Consider the following 15,314-nt stretch of genomic DNA (forward strand, 5'->3'; position numbering starts at 1 on the left):
GACAGCGCACCTCAAACAGTGACTCTTCGCCCGCATCGTTTCCAGTGTTTTGCTCAGACAAAATTCATTCAATCAAACCCCCCATGATGCCACCTGTTGCCCCCTCCCACCCCCCAGGCTTCTCCAGTTACCCCCCAAATCGTGGACCACTCTACAGGTCTGGCATTAGAAACTCGCTTCTGCCCCTTTAACTGGCTGGTTTCTGGTCGTTCCCAGTGTCTCCTGCTTCACCTTGTTCTTGTCTACTGCTGTCTCAGAAACTTTGAGCCTGGAAGCAGGCTGCCTCACAGTGTAAACTTAAGAGCCAGGATTAAACCCGGATTTAACAATGCAGATTTTTTTTTTTTAAATATGGAATGGTCTCTTAATTTTTTTCTGGGCTATACATATTTATACCCACAGGCTGATGAAATATATATAAAAGATTTTTTTGCATCAGATGTTTATATAAAAAGCATTTTGGATGATTTATGTCCATTTGCACTGTATGTATAACAGATTAACTGGACCATGCCATATGATCTTATTTTGTTATTTTAAGTTTATATCTTAGGCAGACAATCTCAGAAATGGCTTTAGTCAACAGTCATAAAGTAAGCAAACCCTGAAAAGTTTCCCTGAATATCCATCCAGCTCAGCTAGTTCCTCTGACCAGGGAAATACCTCCTCCTGATTGGGTGACGGGCTGGGCTAACAGAGCTAACCGAGTTAGCTGGTCTATAGCCAGGCTGTCGCTGTCTAACATGGGGGTCCCCAACAATTGTTGCTGCGGTTATTTAGTTTATGTAACGGGTTGATGGTAAAACCTAAAGTCAGCAGCGCTTAAATCATATAAAAAATCACGTACCGGTAAAACTGCCAGATGGAACATTCTCACGATTTAAAATGATTTTAACCAAGGTTTGTCAGCGTTTGGACTCGTTAGCTGACTATGTGATAAGCTATTAGGTTAGCTTTTTTTTTTTTTTTTTTTTTTAGCAAAAGTGAGTAGCTAAGGGTCAATGTTGAGAGGCTTATACTATAATTAAATAACAAATGTTATTTTCTCACATGTCTTATTGAAGGTATTTAGCTTACTCCATAGCACATGCAACGTATCCGAACACAAGAGGAAGTGCCACTGAACGGGTTGGTGAACAAATCGGAACGAATCAAACGATCTGTAGCCCAGAAAAAGAGTTTCGCCCAACACTAGTGAAAATATTTGTATCAAAATTTAAACTAGTAAAAGTGGGTTTCGCCACTGTTCTTCCTGACCATTATCGTAAAGCAGTTCCACACATCACCAGTAGAGGACACTGCACGCCTTTGCTTTGTGCTGTATGCGCGTGTCCAGGGATGGCCTCCTGAGTTTGTACTTAAGTGAGTTTGTACTTAAGCTTAAGGCCAGGATTTAAGCACTATCACCACAGAACAATGCTGGGTCTTTGTCCAACAGAACATGTATTTGGACGCTTCACAGTCCCCTTGTTATTCTAGCAAATCGGATTATCTTTTATTTTCCTGAATAACAATTTTAGTCCACTGTGGCTAGTGGGTCCGCCTGTAACAAGGACTGAAGTATTTTGTCAAAAGACCTGTGGTTGTTTTCTCTGGGGTTTCAGAACCTACGGGTCCCAGGTATTACAGCTTGTCTGCTGTTGCGGAGACTGCCAGTAGGGGCTAATATTCCCTCCCACATCATTCAGGACAAACACATAAGACTATCCTGAGGCAGAGAGGCTATTCTCCAATGCGACTCACCTTGGATCCATTTCAGGTGATGTATTCATGACGAAAGCAGGACATTTCACTGAGGTATGTTTATATAGGAGTTCCCTTATGGGAAATGAAAATTCCAACAGTTAAAAGTTCAGTCTAAAGCTGAAATCTTTGTTTGTAAGGCCTACCTGACACTTTTTCCAGCAGTGGCCTCACATAATATACAACTAACAGAAGATCTGACTTTGAACTAAGCTCCTTTTTGAACGTATCAGGCTGAATGCATAAACAACGATGGCGTTTTCCCACAAGCACACCGACCGGTCCCGTCTCTTCTTCATTGGCTCAGCTCTCCTGGATGTGTTACAGTGTTCGGCAGCTGAAACCTCACGTGAGCAGCACACACTCAGTTAAGCTTCACGTGAACAGGCGGAGGTTGGTAGGAGGACAGGTGCCAGAGTGTGAGGGCGGTTCCGCTTGGTTCTGACTCCGCTTCCCACTTTCATCATCCGACACCTTCCTCCTGGACAGAAAACTGACACTATTTATGAACATAAATCCTTTGTGAAGGCAAAGCCCTCCTGCTTCACGGAATTTGTTTTGAGATTCACACAGCACTCCGTCTACAGCCTCAGTGAGCCTCCAGGAAATGCAGAAGTAGATTTCAGCTGTGTGCTCGACACTAATTAGTTCACCAGGATCTTAAGGGTACTTTTAATGACACAGCACTGACTTCCTCAAACTTATACACTACAAAGGTAAAGGATAGAGGTGAGAGGTTGCTGCAAATTAAATTCTCTTAATAATCATCTCAGAATCACCTGAATCTTGTCACCAAAGACTGCATAATTCAATACAAATGTAACCGGCTTACAGAGGTCACTGTCAAGAGTTTCAGCAACCTTAAGGTTGGATGTTTACTGAAGCAATTGAGGTTCCACTCAAGAGCCCACCTGTTGTTTATCTTCGGGGATTTCAAGCTGAAATTGTTTCAATAGTTAGTGCATTACTTTCTGCCCCATCTACTCATTTATGAGCAGACTGAGCGGTGATGGAATAAGCATGAGACACATGCAAGGAACTGAAAATCGAGCCAAAAACCAATGAAGTTCCCATCGGCTTGTGAAATGAAGGTGTTTGCTTTTGTTGGAAGTGTTTTATCCCATCTGTTGTGGCTTGTTAGTCAGAGTCTCTGTGAGATTCATGACTAAAAAGGAAAGGAGACATATGAATATTCCGGGCTCATATCTTGTGCTGAGTGAGAAACAAAGCGTGCGTTTGTCCGTGATAATCAAGGTTAAATAGTCTTGTAATTTGAGCATGTTTGGAATACCAGGCGGTAATCTGGCAATCTGTGAGTCTCCCTTCCAATCTCACTCTCTCTCCTCTCTTCTTTTCGTAGCCTCGTGCTGAAACGGTTCCCAGTTCTTAAGTGGTTCTCAGAGCCTGACTGGAATGTTTAAATAAAACAGTCAAAGGAATATATTGAAGCTGCTTTCCGTTACATAACTCCGGATTTGTTCGAGTTTTTGGGGTATTTGGTGGCTGCTGTATCCTGGGCATTGGACACAACATCATCCCCTGTCCTTTATTAAGGCAAAACTTGCTGTATTTTGAATTCGTAGCACAATAAAATAGCTCCCAGTCGTGCTTGCTAGGTGTGAAGTACATCACCTTCATGACAAGATCCTTCTGAAACTGATCTCGACACTCCGACTCCTTGTTGCTGAAGACTGCCAAACTAGCACTGACTCTCACACACCAAGTTCACACTGGCTGCTGTTTCCATCCTGCCTAATTCTGGCTGGCTAACAGTTACCACTGAACCAAACTGCAGCTTCTGTGTAAGCCAGCGAGGAAGCAGTGCTACAAAGAGATTTAGTATATTTCACACCTTAGGCATGGATACCTGTACACTGGGGTTTTCCACTGCAGTGCTGCCTGAATTTTTGACATTCTGTTCTAATTTCCTTGCTTTCTGCAGGTGCTTGAGGGCTGTTTTCTGCTGTCACATCTCTATTCAAAGGACCCCTCTCTCTTCTGAACATTACTCACAAGCCTGCGTGAAAGAATCGGAACAAGTCCATGCTCCTTCCCTTCTACGATGTTCATTATCGGATGTCATAATTGCAAATTCGATTAGTATGCTTTGGCATCGCCTGTTCTGTTAAAAGACGTCAGTTTGAAATATCGCCTGCACATTTCATTACCAGCCTGGCAATGCGTCAGATGGAGAGCGCAAAATTTAATTTTATTTTATTGTAGAATCATTGCTTTCATATTGCTGAGGTACTGGTCTACAATCGTTCCGACAGAGGGCTCGTTTAAGGGCACCGAGCAGTGCAGGTGATGTGGTAAATACTAAAGGCTTAGATGTCTGATATAACAGCTGCTCTACGAATACACCAAATTTTTTACCCTAGTGTGTGTGTGTGTGTGTGGGGGGGGGGGGGGGTATCAAACAACCCAGGCACTGTGGTCATTGACTTCTAACATAATGCCTGCTGTTTCATATCGCAGCCTATTACAGATAGTTATTAGGGATTCAGTGTGAATGGGAGTTCTTCCGTCCATGAATCAGAAATCCCGCTACCTGATAGTGACAGGCACCTGTTGTAATTCAGTTTGATTTAGTTTGATTCAAAATCACTTTTTCATTAAATTGCATGGCATGAGTTGAAATGATTTGAATCATGCAGTTATTCATTCATTCATACATACATTCATTTTCCATAATGGACTCTGGAGCCTATCCTAGAAACAAAGAGTGCATGACGGGGAATAGCCCAGGGTGTGGTGCCAACACATTGTAGGGCAAACACACACACACACACATGTACACACACACACACATGTACACACACACACACATGTACAGACACACACACATGTACACACACACACATGTACACACACACACATGTACACACACACACACACATGTACACACACACACATGTACAGACACACACACATGTACACACACACACATGTACACACACACACACACACATGTACACACACACACATGTACAGACACACACACACATGTACAGACACACATGTACACACACACACACATGTACACACACACACATGTACACACACACACATGTACACACACACACACATGTACACACACATGTACACACACACACATGTACAGACACACACACACATGTACACACACACACACATGTACACACACACACATGTACACACACACACACATGTACACACACACACATGTACAGACACACACACACGTACAGACACACACACACATGTACAGACACACACACACACACATGTACACACACACACATGTACACACACACACACACACACACATGTACACACACACACACACATGTACACACACACACACACATGTACACACACACACACACATGTACAGACACACATGTACAGACACACACACACATGTACAGACACACACACACACATGTACACACACACACACGTACACACACACACATGTACACACACATGTACACACACACACACACACGTACACACACACACACACATGTACAGACACACACACACATGTACAGACACACACACACACACATGTACAGACACACACACACATGTACAGACACACACACACACATGTACACACACACACATGTACACACACACACACACACACGTACACACACACATGTACACACACACACACACACATGTACACACACACACACGTACACACACACACACACATGTACACACACACACACACACACATGTACACACACACACACACACACATAAACAGGTTTGTAATTATATCTTTGTGAAGACTTTCCATTAATTTCTAAGGAGAAAACTCTAATCCCAACATGACAACCCTAACTCCTACCCAGCCCTAATTATAACCACAAGCAACCAAAGAAAATACAAGGCATTTTTACATTTTTGATTGCATTCACAGATCTTTGCGGGGACCTGAAAAATTATCCCCACAATGTCAAAAAAACTGATTTTTATTACATTGTCGGGAACATTTGGTCCCCACGAGGTAATATATACCTAATCCACACCCACCCACACCCACTCACACACACACACCATTCACACATGCAAACTATCAGCAATTTGGTAACTCCAATTGATCTCAGCATTTTTTTGGACTGTGGGGGAAACCCAGAGGATACCCCAGGATGACACAGGGAGAACATGCGAACTATAAATCGTATTTTATTTTATTTTATTTTTAACAAAAGAAATTATTGGAAGGATGCAAAATTTGATAGATGTATCACCGGAATGCAGCTCCCATGCAGGATGTGAATCCCCTTTAAGGTCAGGAGGGAGTAAGAGAGCAAAGGTACGCAGACGCCAGGGGGGGGGGGGCAGGCCTCCGGGTCCACGGGCTCCTGGTGCCACATGTGATGAAATGCACGTTGTCCTTCATTCAGCCCCCAAAGGAGTCGCTCACCAGCCCTGTACTTCATGCTGATGAGGGGGGTCTGAAAGTGAGGAGCTTTGCCTTCATTTCCACCAGACACCAATACTAGTCTGTGAATCGTCTGGACTCAGTGAAATCCCTGCCAAGTGCTTTATGATGAATACATATGAATACTGATTTTGCTGAGTTAGTGCTAACAGAATTAAAAAAATTGTGGAAATACAGTGAATAAATGTTGCTGAAGTGAGAGGCAGGGGTGGCGTGGTGGTGCAGTGATTAGTCCTGCCATTACTGCATGTGTGTGGAGTTTGCATGGTCTCCCCATGTCATCGTGGGGTTTCCTCCGGGTACTCTGGTTCCCCCCCCCCACAGTTCAAAAACATGCTGAGGTTAATTGGACTTACTAAATTGTCCATAGATGTGTATGTGTGTGTTTGTGTGTGTGTGTGTGTGTGTGTGTGTGTGTGTGTGTGTGTGTGTGCCCTGCAATAGGTTGGTGCCCCATCCTGGGTCGTTCCCTGCCTTCATTCCCTGCTGGGATTGGCTGCTTTCCTGAGTAGGATAATTGATTACAGAAAATGGATGGATGCATGATGGGAAATGGATTAGTGGTCTTCCTTCAGCTACCAGGATTTGCAGTCCGGCTCCGTCTCTGTGGGGGCCTGGGTTCACCCTCCCAGATAGACTTTTTTCCAGGCTTCCCAGTAACACTCATTTGGACAGCAGATGGTGTGGAAGTTTCCGGAAGTCAGGTGCAGGGAGAGTCATGTAACTCGCTTGAGACAAGAAAACAACTTAGTCAAGTTGACAACATTAACAAAAATATTGCACTATATTTTTATATACTCCCTGTAACCCATACGGGCATTACATATTGAAGAGGTGCTCTCTGGTCCAGAGGCAGAGTTTGGGCAGTTCTGAACATCAGAGGAGCTTAGTGAAAGCTGGCGAGGCATTTAAATAATTCATGAGACCCCCCCCCCCCCTCCATTACCACTTCTCCCGCCCCCGCCCCAGCCATTCCATCTCAGGCTGCAGTATTTGCTGTTTCTCACTGCAGTAAATACGCTCTGATCGCCCCAGACTGGGTTCTGCCTATTCAAAGGTCAGCGGGACCCGGTGGGAATCCCACTGTGTGCTCAAATAAGCCGCTGCTTTGCTACAGGCAGGGTTGGGGGGGGGGGGGTTGGGGGGGACATGGAAAACGTGAGCTGCTTTCTGTGCCTGAATCCTGCACCACGCTCCTCAATAGCAGCATAAATCCAGGAAGCGACTGAGTCTATAATGCATGTTTCTGCTGTGAAATGGAACTTTGTAAAAAACTTATTTCCCTGTCAATAAGCCTTAAAATAGAATAAGGCGTTAGTTGTATTTATATCGATTGGATCAGGTAGCTATCTCCCCGCATTCCTTCCCGCACCCCTGAGAGTGGAGGTCAAACACAGCTCTCCACAAATGATCTCTTGAAGCTTTTGCTTAGAAATCCCAACACTGGAAGCTGATAAGAAGGTCGAAAAACAAAAGCAGTGACTACACCACTGGGATCTCCTACCTCAACAGCTAAAGTATCCTTAGCTTCTCGCCTGTGGAACCCTGTGAGGATGTGACTGCATGACGTGCTCCTGTTTAAACTTCAAGAAGACATCCAGAGCATCAGACTTCCCAGTTTGAGTCATCTCTGCATGCGCCGCATGGATCGCAAATTAGCAGCTCAGGCCTGCAGAATCTATTAGGGTAAAGCTCAAGTCTCGCCATGTCTGTGACTGCATTTCCCAGCAAGTCTTAAGCTCTCATTTCTGTCTCATTAAGAGCTTGATAATACAGCAGCCTCATCGGCCCTCACATTCCATTAGAGTGCAGGAAGGCCTGGTGTGAATCTTCAGGTATATCGAGATGCAGGCCGCCTTCAGTGTCCAAAGAAGGGGCTTACACCCTCTGCTGTAATCTGCCACTGCCTGCTTAATGCTTCCATGACCTCACTGACCTCACTGACTTCACATCCTGTTGGTTCTGTTTGTTAGCCCTTGAGGTACCCAACAGTGAATGACCTCACTGACCTCACTTCCCGTTGGTTCTGTTTGTTAGCCCTTGAGGTACCCAACAGTGAATGACCTCACTGACCTCACTTCCCGTTGGTTCTGTTTGTTAGCCCTTGAGGTACCCAACAGTGAATGACCTCACTGACCTCACTTCCCGTTGGTTCTGTTTGTTAGCCATTGAGGTACCCAACAGTGAATGACCTCACTGACCTCACTTCCTGTTGGTTCTGTTTGTTAGCCCTTGAGGTACCTAACAGTGAATATTAAATGTACTATATCATCCGCACCGGATGTACTCAGCCCTGTGTGTTGCTTTAGGGTAGCACAAATCGCCATACACATCCTCTTCTATTTCTTGCTGAATTTCTTGTTTACACTATTCTTGAAATGCAGTTGCCCAGCTGCCATTCATACCCTGGAGTTGCACCCACTCTGATGGGTTGGGGACTTCAGCCAATGAGAGGCATCGCAAGTTAAGACTCATATGCAGGCCGCACACCTGCTCTGACTCCAAAATCGCATAATGGAGTTCCGACTGTTGGTTGGCCAGTTGATGAAGCATTACCCCGTGGGCCTTTAGTGCTGCCCTTATACAGCATGTTACCTTTGGACCAACAAAGATCTATCTATGTTTTGCATCCTTTGCAGTTTCTTCTAGGTCATCTGTTATCCCAGTACATAGTCCACCTGGGGCAATCAGTGCCACACAACCCAACAAAATATGGCTAAAGGCAGAAAAATGACCCAACCGGGGGTCGGGTCAGTCTTCCCTAGAAAGACTTAAAGGGAGGAAGGGAGGAATGTCAGGAGAGAAGTAAAGGTCAAGCCAGAGGTGCATAATGGAGCTGGATTGGCCTAAGAGGACTGCTGTCTCCCGACTGAGCCTTTGTGGATATTCTACCCCTTTCCCCATAGAAAGTATTACCCCTCAGGGGGAATTTTCCCCGCACCCTTGTCTCCTAACTGTCCTTGCCCACAACAAAAAAGTGACAGCACCACAGGAAGGTCCACTCTTTCATCAAGATGAAGAAATGCTTCTCGGGCAAGAATAGCAGCCCCTGCTGACAGATGGTGCTGAACCGTTCGCTGTAGGGAGTCTAGCCTGATTTAAACTATTCCTGTTAAGTTTTGCCTTACAATACCTCACTCAGTAGCCGCAGGTATTAAGAAGACGCAGAACTTTTGCCTATTTCTGGGGCTGACCGTTTCAAGCAAAGAATAAGATGTAATAAATGAATTATAGGTTGACCACAAAATACATGAGTAATGCATAGTGGGGCATGAGGTGCTGAAAACCCGTGAACAGTGGCCCTTTGAAGTCAGTGCTGCTGTCCATGGTCCTGAACCGCCATTTATTCTGGATCCCGTAAGGCATCTATTCATAGTTCTGGTCCTTTTTTAGGAGCGGGTGGTCCAGTCATGGTTGGTGTCTCTGTCTTCCTCACCTGTGTTGATAATCACACAGTGACGCATGGTTCTGGATCTTTCCCGCAGCGGATCATCAATGACCCCCCCTTTACTCTGCTAGCTCAGCACCTGCCAGGTGTGCAGGAACATCCCTGGACAGGGTGTTTGCAGAAGCCCAATAACAGAGAGTTGGTGTCCTGAGCTGCCCTGTGTGGGAAGATAGAAACAAAAAGCCAGACAGTCGATATTCTGGACTTAATTTTTCCACTGGGAAACATAAACACACCCACTGCTACAGATTCTCATCCAGCCTTCAGCAGATAATAGATGAGTTTTTAGGTAGAGCAAAAAACAACAGTCTTCCCATCTTATATCTGATTTTAGCATCATGAATTTTATCTACATTATAATCCCAGTGTAAGGTGATTTATGTACTATATATATATGAATCAGTTGCTTTAGAATCCTTTTTAACTATTGTTTTTAAGTCTTATTATACTCAGAATTAATACTTACTAATACTAATATTAATACACTTAATATTGCTCCATAGTAGTTCTCCAGTTGACTTTTTCAAATGTTGTAAATATTGGTCACAGCCCAGGTCCATTACATGTGTCTACATGTATGTGCCTACAGTCGAATCCTAACAAAATGTACACTGATAGTTATATACAGTACCAATCAAAAGTCTGGACACACCTGCTTTTAACGCATTTATCTCTATTTTAGCTATGTTACTCACATTATAACAAAAGGCTTCAAGGCAATGAAGTAATGCGTATGAAATATTGCAATGACCAAGAGAAGTGTCCAACATCTCAAAATTTTCTCTAATTTTATTCTCTTCCAAACAGTTCCTTTGAGGACAGCATTGCAGACTCTATTCTTTCAACCAGCTTCCAGATGTTGCCGCCTTGAATGCTTCTCCAGCATATGGTTTAGGTCGGGGGGTTGTGGGGGCCAGGTCATCTGTCACAGCACCCCATCTCTATCTTTGTTCACAAGATAACACTGTACTTACATAACCTCAAGGTCTGCTTAGGGTCGTCTCCATGCTGAAAAACAAATGATTTTCAGTAGGTCTGTCCAGACTTTTTTTTAACTGGTACTGTATTTCATATGAAAATGTTATATAAAACATCTTAAATAACTTTTGCTTCAATATTACACCACTATACTAGAAACCACATAAAAATGAAATGACATTGACTACAGCAGTTTAAGAACTCATCGTAATCATTGATTACATTAATTGCTCAGGTCACTAACAGCTGATTGTAATCTCACCTTATTGATAATGTGCACACTTTGGACTATTGAGTATCATCCACAGACTTGACTGATGTCATCACAGTTCACCAGTTTTTTAATCTCCTTCATAGCACCGGAGTTATCTATGTCTTTATAAGGTGACACCCCATCTTCTTTAAAAAGAATGAGATGATTTGTCAGGGAATTACAGCTGTACTGTCTTAGCAGGGTCACGCAAGGGGGGCTGGTGGTGCACCTTCTCCACAGCCCCCAGAGCCCCCTTCAGAAGGGGGGTCATCTTCTTATATTTAGGCCTGAGTGAGGGGACCATGTTACCTGGCCCAAGATGTCTCCCGCAGCCCAGAGCTCCAGTTTCCAAAACCGTTCACAGCAACAGCAAGTTTTCATTGTAAACACTCTTGACAAGCATGTTTGACTGATGATCATAATCGTGGTAAATGTGGCAGCTATTCCTGCAGGAGAGCAAATACACATTAAACAGTAAGAAGTGTTCAGTCTTCTTACGAGCGTGTATGTTGGTCCGCCTTGTGATGCTATGGTAACCTGATATGAAAGACTGCAGTGGAGCCAAAAGACGGATTGCTGTGTAAGTAGACGCCCAACTGCAATGACCGCAGTCGGGTTGGGAAAAAAAAAAAAAAAACAAGATTTGTGCCACGTGTTGTTCTTGCTGCTAGTTAAAGTGTTTCCTGTCACTAGTGTTCGGATCCAGGTACAGGTCATTGATCCCCATGACCTCTGAACTCTTTTCTGGGGCAACCATGGCAACAAGGCGATATCAGAGTGATTAGACGCAGGGAGAATATCAACACATTAATCAGCGAGCCCGGCCGTGCCGCACAGAGGCGAAGCGACAGATTAATTTGTCTCATTTCCTTAGCGACATGACAGTTTGCCCACTTTAAGGGCGAAGAGCAGACAGACCCATATGCCCCGCCTCTATCATGAAGCTTGGATCCACCACCCCCGCCGCCCCCACCTGCCGCCATATGTGAGGACTAATCTCTCTCTGTGGTGCGGGTCAGTGTCCAGGTGTCGCTACCCCCCACCAGAATCAGGCCATACAAACAATTTAACAGCTGAAGTCAGGGCTGATCCCCTTGCTCAGCTTGAAAAGACAGAAACAGACATTCATATATAGCAATTAAAATAAAAACAACATCGCAATTCCCAAACACAAGAGGCTAATTGGTTTTTCATCCCAGCTGTTGCCTGGGGAATTTCTGGCTCATAAATATGCCCCCCACACCCCATACGAGCACCCTATGCCTCGCCAGCCTTCATTGCGGATGTTTTTACAAACATTGACTGAGATCTCGGGTAAGTCTGTTAGTAGCTAATTACTTCAGCTTTGTCTTGGGGGCCGAATAGCAAATATGCAAAATGTGGACCGAGCTGCTGAAATCAATTAGGGTAGTAAGCATGAGGTAAATAGAACGTTAAATAGGGACACGCAATCTCTCTCTCTTTCTCTCTCACACACACACACACATACACATGTCATGTACACGCCACACATATTTAATAGCGGATGAGTGGCCTCCGTGGCCATATCTAACTAGAGACACAATGGGAATGGATATTAGATGTGTACACAATGGTCTGTAGGCTTGTAGACCGCAGATACAGACACAGAGTTTCTGTAATCTTATACAGAGATTATATAGATACACAGAGAGACTAATGTCGGTCACATAACACACTCGAGGTATCAGAATCAGAACCTTTGTCTCCGCACAGCCAAGGCCGCTGGAGATCTTTGATGGCACAGCAGCCCGCTGTTGGAGACACCATGACAACAGACAACTAACAATTAGGGCAAAAACAGACAGAAGACAAAAAGCAAGACATAAGATACGCAACAGTGGGCAGTCAGTGCAGCGTATGTGATAATTACAGTTTGCAGGGTCAGAGGCGGAAAGTTCAGCTTCAGAAAGTTCAAAGTCTAGTGCATAGCAGGTGACTCTATATTCAACTGGTTGGTTGAAACAAAACCTTGGTCTGGATTTGAACTTTCTGGACCTGATCTTTCCTCCTCTGTGTATGTCACACAGCAGCATGTAAACTATTGACGCCTTAATCAAGATCTTACATAGTTGAGTAGCCAGTGATGATAGATTATCTCATTCTTAAAAATGCCTTCTTCACATTGAATCGTGTTCTGCTTCGGCCCTGTCTTTCCTAGATCTCCATCTCCAGGCGGTGAGGAACATTGAGGAACCTCCCGCTGGCACGCCTCAAACCGGGGGCCAGGGTTCAGCTACATCAGTGTTCAGCTACTGTCATAGCAACTCAGATCCTGTCTCCCACTCCTCACTGTGCGTCATGCCTGCATCAGACCGGAGGACGGCGTTCAGCGCCGTTTGCAGGTGTAATCTGTCCATGGGGTTTCGTGTGGACCTTGCAGACGGTGAGAGGAGCCACCTTCGCCGCCCTTGCTGACTCGGCCTGTCGTGGATGAAGGCCCATCATGTAGAGCCAATTATTTTGCTATGTTTTACTTTACGCCAGACACACACGCACACGCATGTGCAAACTCACACGTGGGCGGCCACGTGCTGATGTGAACGATGGGTCCTTCCTTTACTTTAATACATTTTTTTTTTTTTTAAACTTGTGAGGAAACAGGTAGAGGGCTTTTCTATGGTAGATTGAACATCCATCTAACCTGCTTATCGTGGTGAGGGTTACTGGGGACCCTGAGTCTATACGGCAATTTTAATGTATTCTGGTCCTGGAGGATGGAATTCGAGTCTGTTGATTAATGATTTGCGGGAAGGTTTGAAGCATGAACTTGAAGTCTCAGATGCAGAGAGAAATGGGTGTAATGCATATTAAAGTGGGTTGGGTTGAAACATATCGTGTGGTCACATGGTTTTCAGGGCTGTTGACTGGACTGCAGGTGAAGCTTTTGAAAGAGGTACTGTTTCCTGCTCACTGCAGCACAGTCATACAACGAATCGAGAACATCCTTGGTGTCGCGTTCATGACATACCTTCTGGAACAGTGGAACTGGAAGATGGTGTTTAAAACCATCGAAAAAGTCCACATCCATCACCTCCCACTTCTTTGTGGTGTGAATCAGCATCTCTGGTGCTAACTAATGTGAGTTTAATGGTCTGTTACCTGCCGTCTGAGCACAGAGTAGTCACGTTAGTCAAGGATGAATCACTCTATGCGTTCTTAAACTGAAAGGTCCACTTCTGCCTATATAATATTCAGGAAAGAGGCTGAATAGCAGCATGAGACAGCAGTTAATGAACCACATGAAGGCTTGCTTTCCCAGAGTGGACCCTATGTCTACAGCCGTCCGTAAAAGTGCCTGAATAGCTTCAGGGAAAAAAATAAAACTTCAAACGGCAATTAAATTTCCAGTAATAATTTGAAAGTAAATTTGAAATGTATACTGTAAATCATGACAATGTCTGTCCCTGGTGTGATTACAAGCTGCCAGCGTGTCCCTACTGCAATGTCATCCAGTTACAAGGACGCAATCCAGCAAGTTGATTCATTCTTCACCTTCTGCAATAACCTGACATGTATCTAATATAAATGTTTCCGCCTGTTGGAGGAGGGATCGCGCTCATCACCTGTGTCATACTGTATACTCCACAATAATGAAAACTTTATAAGTACAACAGCAACGAAAAGCCTAGGTAGCTGGCATAGTAATCTGTAGTGTTACTGTGATGGATTTACTGAAACATCTTCAGACAATGGTGCTTTTTCTCTTATTGTTAAAAAACAATCACAGTTGAAGGAAATGGATAATGCAGGAGGGGAAAAATACTCGGTCACTACTGGAAAATTCCTTTATCTCTTTTGTTTCTGTTCCTTCACCTCTTACGGTCCAAGATAGACACATTCATCTAGCAACACCTTCTTACTGCTTTTTAAAATGTGCTGCTGATGACCTTCTAATGTCATGCAACCCTGATATAATGTAGGGGCAGATTTGATTTGTCCCAGACTGCCACAGAAGGTTCCGGAAGTTTTCATCATAATGACCGCATGAAAGCCAGAAAGGTCAAATAAACAGTTTTATCTTAAATGTGGCATAACAACAAACAGTGACCATGAAAGGAAGAGCCAGAATAGTTAAATACTGTCTGCCTCTCTCTTTATGGAAGCCCCCCCCCCCTTTTTGACTTCGTATGATTCACCTGCTCTTAAATCCTGAGAGATTTCTAATAGTATTCATGACACGTTCACCTCACAGACCACACTCAGCCTCTCTTCATGCTTAGGGGTCAGGGAACCATTACTGAGAATATTAATAGAACCAAACTAGCTAAATTAAAATTAATTCACAATATCAAGATTGCCAACTTTGTACAGGTAGATAGTTTTGGGTACAGGTGGCTTGTTGCAGCTGAGCTAAAGGACGGCTCAAACTGTGATTATATTTTACTCTTTTATCTTTTTACTGTACATTACTGCCTGCTTTGAAAGATAAT

At 44.1% G+C, this 15,314-nt stretch overlaps 1 long non-coding RNA gene across 1 annotated transcript; it reads left to right on the forward strand.

The window, feature by feature from the left end:
* Positions 1-802: 802 nt before the first annotated feature.
* On the forward strand, positions 803-4,114 carry LOC111853400 (uncharacterized). The gene is made up of 4 exons (XR_002840458.1): positions 803-900; positions 1,065-1,128; positions 1,605-1,759; positions 3,686-4,114. It is a non-coding gene; the product is annotated as an uncharacterized lncRNA (long non-coding RNA).
* The last annotated feature ends 11,200 nt before the right edge of the window (positions 4,115-15,314 follow it).

This window comes from Paramormyrops kingsleyae, chromosome 1, assembly GCF_048594095.1.
Source record: "Paramormyrops kingsleyae isolate MSU_618 chromosome 1, PKINGS_0.4, whole genome shotgun sequence".
Taxonomy (NCBI): domain Eukaryota; kingdom Metazoa; phylum Chordata; class Actinopteri; order Osteoglossiformes; family Mormyridae; genus Paramormyrops; species Paramormyrops kingsleyae.